This window comes from Dendrobium catenatum, unplaced genomic scaffold, assembly GCF_001605985.2.
Source record: "Dendrobium catenatum unplaced genomic scaffold, ASM160598v2 fragScaff_scaffold_870, whole genome shotgun sequence".
In the NCBI taxonomy this organism is placed as follows: domain Eukaryota; kingdom Viridiplantae; phylum Streptophyta; class Magnoliopsida; order Asparagales; family Orchidaceae; genus Dendrobium; species Dendrobium catenatum.
In genome coordinates this window covers 60,670-68,483 of record NW_021319332.1, presented here as the reverse complement: position 1 = coordinate 68,483, position 7,814 = coordinate 60,670, and the positions used below count along the sequence as shown (strand labels likewise).

Below are 7,814 nucleotides of genomic sequence, written 5' to 3'. Positions count from 1 at the left end.
TTTACTTCACTTATTATTTTTTGAAGACCTCCTACTTTTATTAGTGATATAACTAACTATTTATTTATAAATGATAAAGAAGAAGTTTTGTCTTCTTCTTTTGAGTTTGTTAGTGGTTAAATTCAATTTTCATGCACCCTCCATATATTTAATGTGTGGTTTCTTTTATACAAATATGTTATACTTTTGTTTATTAATGGTGGTGGAAAGCATTTTTTGTGGCATTAATGGAGGACATAAATTTTTTATTATTGTTTATTTAAATGTTAGAAGATTTGATACATGGTTGAGGGTGAGGGTTTAGTGGAACTTGGTAGAATGAATGTTAATTATAACCAATATACACTAATGTTGGATTTTCCAGAAAACTGTGTCCTTTCACCGGTGATGGAGACGGTGATTGTCGGTGACCTCTCGTGGATGTCCTGAAGCATTTGCAGCGATGATCTACAGTGGGGCAATACTAAGGAGACGAAGCAGAGCGGAGATTTCAAACAAATGGCGGAAGGAAATGAATAGCCAGACGGGCTCGGGTTTGGAAATAGGGGTTTCGCTGGCGGATTTTTCGGTGCATTATATGTCGGGAAGATTTCTGGCAATTTGTATGACGGTAATAATTCGTTGAGTTTAAAATGACAGCCGTCTACTCCTCCAGTAACTCCATCAGTATTTTCTAGCGTAAAATACACCGCTTTGGATGATATGCTTATATAATATGACGTTACAATCGGCGTATCGTGCGTAAGGAAACTACCGACGACTAATCTGCCAGAAAGAATGCCGTTATAATTCTGTCGCACCATATGCTGTTAACAACGGTGTCATTACCAACGGATATATATCCGCCAGAAGCTCCGACAGTAATCCTGTGTTTTCCCGTAGCAAAGGTTTAAGAAATTTGATTTTCATAATCTTTTGGATAAAGCTTCTAAGAGACTCAAGCATGGGGAAACAGATTCATCTCACTTACTAGAAGGGTAACCTTGATGAAGACAGTCTTTCTTACCCTCCCTTTATTTCTATCTTCTCATTCTTTGGTTCGCTTGAGTATTTTGAAATAGTTCGATATGATTTGTAGGAATTATATTTGAAATAAACATGATGGTTCTCATGGGCTTCATTTCTTCGCTTGAAATGTCTTGTGCAAACCAAAGGAGTATAGAGGATTGGGCCTTTTTCAAGTGAGTCTAAAGTGGGGCATCTAAGAGCAAGATTAGCTTGGAATCTTTTAAACAATCTAACTTCTTTGCTTAATAGGAACATTATGGCTAAATATGGGAATTGTTGGTGGATGAGTGATGGGAAAAAGAGTTCTTCGGCTACATGGAGGATTATAATTGATGGGTGGAATTCTCTTAAAGGAATCTTAAGGTGGAATATTGCCACAGGTTCTTTGATTGATATCTGGAAGGATGTCTGGATTCTTGATAAAAATTTAGAGAAATGGCCTACGTTTGTTACTAATTGGGATGAACATGATGTCACTCTAGAATCTCTTATGGTTAATGGATCTTGGAACGTCCCTAAACTTTATCTATTCTTTGGAGACGAGCTTGTGAACTTGATAGCAAAATTGATATACTTCATAAATTGGAGGAAGATAGGATGGAGCACAAGTTTAAATTGTCTGGAAAATCCATATCAGCATTGTCTTCAGCAGCTCAGTACATTCAAAATACGCAGGAAGAGTTTGATCCATTGTTGTACAAGCTTAAACTCAATCCCCGGGTTGAATTGTTTATTTGGAGGTTATGCAGGAATGCAATTCCTGCAAATTTTCTTTTTTATATAAGGCTTTCTTATTCAAATCTTTATCCAAGAGGTTGCCTTGAGGTGGAAAATATTGATCATTGTACAGGTACAAGTCCGAAACTACTGTAGGTAATAAGTTTGCTGAATACATGGGGATTCATGGTGCGGATTTTAAGCTGTTTCTTAGACTGTATGAGGAATCTGAAATTGATTTCGGTAAAGAATCCTTTCATGGCTAAGATGTATCTAACTTTGCTACTACATTCATGGAATAATAGAAATAGAGTGAAGCATGGTGATGTGGAAGAAAGCGGTGCTGTTATTGCGGCTAGAGTCATAAGTTTTATGGCAATTCTACATAAAGAAAAAATCATTTTGGGTAACTAGGGTACTAATCAATCTTTGGGACTGTTCAATTTTTGTCACCCTCCTCTCAAATGGTTCAAAAAAAACATTGATGAATCCCTATGTAAATTAAACAAAGTTGGAATTGGTTGAGTGGTTAGAGATTGTAAAGGTAGATTTTTTATGGCCTTTGGTTGTGGTTATGTCCATTAGGATAGTGCACAATTGGAGCTATTGGATTTTAAATCTTTGAGGAGTTTTATTCAAAATTGGATGTTTGATGCAAATGTCATACTCAGAGAAGGAGATAATCAAAATGTCATCAACTTTCTCTACAAGTTGTATAGCATACCGGAAAAGATGATGGGAGTACAAATAGATGAAGACCTATTATTCATGAAGAATTTCAATAAGGTGTTTTTTAATTTTGTTAATCGACAATGTAAAAAGTTAGCAAATTATTGTGCTAACTTAGCTTGCGAGTTTAATTTTTATTGGGATGTTATTAGTGAGAATAATATTCCTTCTTCCTTTGTTGCTTTGTTGAAGGAGGAATGCGATAGAGTGCCTTTGATTGAGTAGTTTGTATCTAGGTTTTTCCTTATATGCATTATGCATTTCTTCTAAAAAAAAAGAGTTGCAAATGTATAGAGTTGTGAAAATCATAAATAAAGTTGTTTATTATAAAATATAGAAGCCTATAAGAATAAATCTTCTTTGAAGATGTTTTCTTTTAGGATTCCTTCGAAGGAGAATCATAGCCTGGCAAACCTAAAGAAAGTATGAATAAATAACTCATTTTGTATAAACTTGCATCAATTTAGGAGTATAAACTTAAGCCTGTTGTTGGTGGAGCTTGACCATTTTTACTTTCCTATAAATCGTGAGTTGTATATTAAGTTGCACTTATTACTTGCACATTTTCTTTATTTCTTTTATATACACTTTGATTGTTTGATTGTTGGTTGTATATATATGATTTGCAAAGAATAACTATTATTTCTAGGTTACTTGGCGTTAAATTTGATTTTGCCAAGATAAACATTATGCTCCTAGGATTCTATGTTATTTAACATTTTAAAATGCCGACATTTACTTTTCCTATAATCATAACATGCATATTAACTTTTTTGCTATAGATGCTAAACTCACACATGTCAGCAGCAAGCTATCGACAGCCCAAGCGAGATAGATGAGTATGATATTCTTTTCATATAGGGTCGTTACACTATCGAATTATTTTTGAGAAAGCATAATATGTAGATTACAATAGTGGCATATAAGAAAACTTAAAAGTTAAGGAAAAATTTAATTCAAATCATATTAGTTAGGTGCATTTGAAACCCTAACATCTTTAAACCCCTATTAAATTCTTAGTTTTAAAACCTTCGCTCCTAATTAAACAAGAGCTTGTCTATCATGCATTACACAGAGACTTGAATTCATAGTTTGAAAAGAACATAGGTGGTTAGCTGGAAGTCCACTCTAGAAAAACATAAGTCCAAATGCACAATTTATGTATTTCCTTCCAGGAGTATAGTCCATTTATCTAATAATATATTAATTTGAACATAAATTTAATCATGTTTTAAAACATTAAAGCCCAATCGTAGTATAGGATAGAGTGCTTCTAGTATAGGCAGTCCACTCTAGACCAGCATAATTACTCTCCACTTTTTGATCCATTGAATTATAGAAATAAAAGTTTAATTTTGATCGATCCAATTCCTATTGATAAATTATGATTTCAAATCCTTGACTGCATCATTTAAAATAATTAAATGTTTAGCCACAAATTTAATCTATTATTTTCTTAATATTTTCTCTTGAGATGTGTAATTAACTATGCAGGCTTGCCTTTATGGAGAACATAGAACCCTAGTAAAATAAATCTACTTTAGTTCTCTAAAAAATAGGAAAAGTCTTAGGGACTATAGACAAGATTTATTTATATATATTTTTATTGCAGACTATAGCTGATTGTAAATTAGCATAGAAGGGTCTTCTACAAATTGCATATCCCATTAAAGCTTGCATCTATTATTTTGCCACTTCATCCAATTCTTCTTCTCAGAAAGGAAACATGTTATCAGGGATGGGATGTAGGTTAGGGAGAAGATAGATGAGTTGAAAAAGTGTGTTGTAAAGAGCTCTTTCAGATGTATGGGTCATGATCCCATGATAGATGTGGATGTAGAGGAAAGAATGGAAAAGTTCGAGCTATCCATGCAAGTAGGGGACTAAGCTTTGACATAACCAAAGAAAATGGAGATAAATTTGTGTAGTTGAGGAGCATATAAATTGTTCTGATGGACAATGATGAGTGTATTTAAAAATCCTAATAGACATGGAGATGCTTTAAATTCTACGGTCAACTATGTCCACATGGTCACATGGACATAATCGATTGTTGGAAATTTGATTGCTGGATTATTCTGATTCCACATTTAAATTTTTCTCCATTTGTCTTTTGCCTCATCATTATTATGTCGAGCGTTACTAAATTTTTGTTGCAACTGAATTTTGTTTCTATTCCTCATTATTGAGTTCTAATTGTTAATTTTCTTAACTTTAATTAATTTTTATTATGAAATTAAAGGGGGCTTTGCCTAAATTTCTCAAAAAAAAAAAAAAAAAGTCCCCATAAGCACATGGACAACTACTGTACTGGAAAGCTTTTTTCTAAAATCAGTCGTATGTTTCCTTATATCTTAAACTAATTGGGTGAATTTCCGTCAAATTCTATGCATTGCGTAAGGAACACGGGACAAAAATATGATAGTTCATTGTTATCGATTTTCCATGGCCGAAATGAGCCCCCTCAGCCAGATCTAAGATTATATTTTTCTGGTATAAAACTGTTCTGAACTTCCTCTTGAATTGATATTATCATCCCTTTATGCTAGACATGCTCATAATGGGTTCAACGCTGCTTGTAGCGCTTCTCCGGATTACTATGTTCGTCTTGCTGGCAGGCAGAAATAAACGGAAATCAATCTCAAAAAAGATATCACTTCTTCCTTCACCTCCTGGGCTTCCTCTTATAGGTAATCTGCACCAAATCAGCTCCTTACCCCATCGATCGCTCTTCGAACTTTCAAAGAAGCATGGACCCCCTCATGCTTCTAAAACTAGGCAGCATATCCACTCTTGTAGTCTCATCACCTGCTACTGCTCGAGAGATCATGAGAACTCATGATCTCGTATTTGCAAGCCGGCCATCACTTAAGGCAGGAAGGATTTTGGTCTACAACAACAATGATATGGCCTTAGCCCCTTACGGAGAGTATTGGAGACAGACCAGGAAGATCTGTGTTACCAACCTCCTCAGCATAAAAATGATACAGTCCTTCAGTTTAGTGCGTATGCAGGAGGTATCACTGATGATCGAAAGAATTGGTCGCATGGCTTCGTCTAACCATGGTGTTGTGTGCGTGTCTGAGATCCTGAATACATTGACATGCGACGTTTTATGTAAATCTGTTTTGGGATCATCGATGAGCGAAGAGAGAAGGAAGCTTCTCTGCGAACTTATTCGTATGAACCTTGTTTTATTTGGTAAAATTTTCCTGGAGGACTACTTCCCCCGGTTAAGGTGGCTTGATGTGCTCCTTGGATTAGAAAGGGAACTTAGAAAGCATTCTGAGAAATGGGATGCACTTCTTGGGGAGTTTGTTCAGGAACATGTTTCTCAATTGGCTGAAGAAGAGACCACGAGCAGTACTGATTTCATAGATGTGCTGCTTCAGTTGAAGAAAGATTCAACCTTGCCGTTTGTTCTCACAAATGAGCAAATTAAGGCAGTTTTATTGGTATTTATTTTAAACAAGCTCTTTTTTTAAATACAACAACAGCTGCTGTTAAAAAATTCAGGGCATTTTTTCTGCATAACAATTGGTTATCAAACAAAGTTCGCAGGTTTTTTCAGCTTTCCGGCTTGATGTGCTCCTTGGATTAGAAAGGGAACTTAGAAAGCATTCTGAGAAATGGGATGCACTTCTTGGGGAGTTTGTTCAGGAACATGTTTCTCAATTGGCTGAAGAAGAGACCACGAGCAGTACTGATTTCATAGATGTGCTGCTTCAGTTGAAGAAAGATTCAACCTTGCCGTTTGTTCTCACAAATGAGCAAATTAAGGCACTTTTATTGGTATTTATTTTAAACAAGCTCTTTTTTTTAAATACAACAACAGCTGCTGTTAAAAAATTCAGGGCGTTTTTTCTGCATAACAATTGGTTATCAAACAAAGTTCGCAGGTTTTTTGCAGCTTTCCAAATATCCAAAACTTTTTTATGCATAACAATTCGTAATTGGATATTTTTCATCCTTTTTATCGACTTTTAGTTCTAAGAAATTTAGCAAATTAACACAAGTCTTGCATGCCGGTTCTGTAAAACTGAGAGAAGTGAATTCCACTTATATTAATTCAAGATTCACAAACAACAGATATATTTTCGTTATTCTTAATTTTTTTAATCCTTGCGTCTTATGGCAAGCTAACGTAGTGACATCCCTTTGTACTTTAAAAGGATATGATTGTTGCCGGAACCGACACATCCCTTGCTCTTCTCGATTGGTGCATGGTTGAACTCATTCGAAATCCAATAGTAATGGAGAAGGTGCAAAGTGAAGTGAGGGGAATATAGCTCATGGAGAGGAAAAAGTCAGAGAGGAGCACTTGGGCAAATTAAGCTACATGAAAACAGTTATAAAGGAAGTTCTTCGATTGCATCCACCAGTTCCATTACTTCTCCCTCGAGAATCATTAAGAGATTGTCAAATACAAGAATATAAAATTTCGAAGAAGACTAGGGTCCTCATCAATGCTTGGGCCATTGGAAGAGACGAAGTTTATTGGAAAGAACCACAAGAGTTTAAGCCAGATAGATTCTTAGGTGACGATGTGGACTACAAAGGTAATGATTTTCACTATATTCCATTTGGTGGTGGTCGTAGAATTTGTCCTGGAATACAGTTTGCAATTGCCATTGTTGAACTTGCTTTAGCAAATCTTGTGTATCGCTTCAATTGGAAACTACCGACCGGCATTTCCTATGATGATATGGACATGAAAGATAGTGCCGGAATAACTACTCCGAGAAAAGAAAAGCTTTATTTGGTTCCCTTAGCTATACAAATTACTTAGATACTTTACTATTTTATCTTTTTATTTGTAAAATCTTCCTTAGCACCACAACTTAAACGTCTAATATAAGCAGTATTTTCTTCTCATAAAAAAAAAATATAAGCAGTATTCACTTTGTGGGAAGGTTGGCCAAAATAAAATTTATGGGAAGGAAAGCCTATAGTTCAAGCACCATCGACATAGAATTTTATATATTTCATGTTGTTTTCTGTAACTTTTGTTATTTAATGGAAACAAGCAGTGTGATCTCTAGCATTTTATGCAATTTTCAGTGATAATAAATGATGTGCAATTCTACCTGTGAAAGGAATATGCTTTGTAATTATCAAAATATGGTATATATCTTATCTTTTCATAATTACATTATAATACGATCTTATTTCTCCTGATCTGGCCTAGCCAACTCACTTAATTAAAATAAAACAACAAGGACCCACCAGTGATGACTTAATAATGATAACCTGTGGTAGCCTCTATGGGCCATGTGGCCCATATCTCATATCATTGATCTTAATATAAGACATCATTATCAATTATCTCACAATTGGATCAAATTTGATGAAACTATATG

The 7,814-nt window shown here is 34.9% G+C and overlaps 1 pseudogene; it reads left to right on the top strand.

Annotated features, from left to right (window-relative positions):
* The first annotated feature begins 5,027 nt into the window (after window positions 1-5,027).
* Window positions 5,028-7,549, top strand: LOC110109726 (annotated as a pseudogene).
* The last annotated feature ends 265 nt before the right edge of the window (window positions 7,550-7,814 follow it).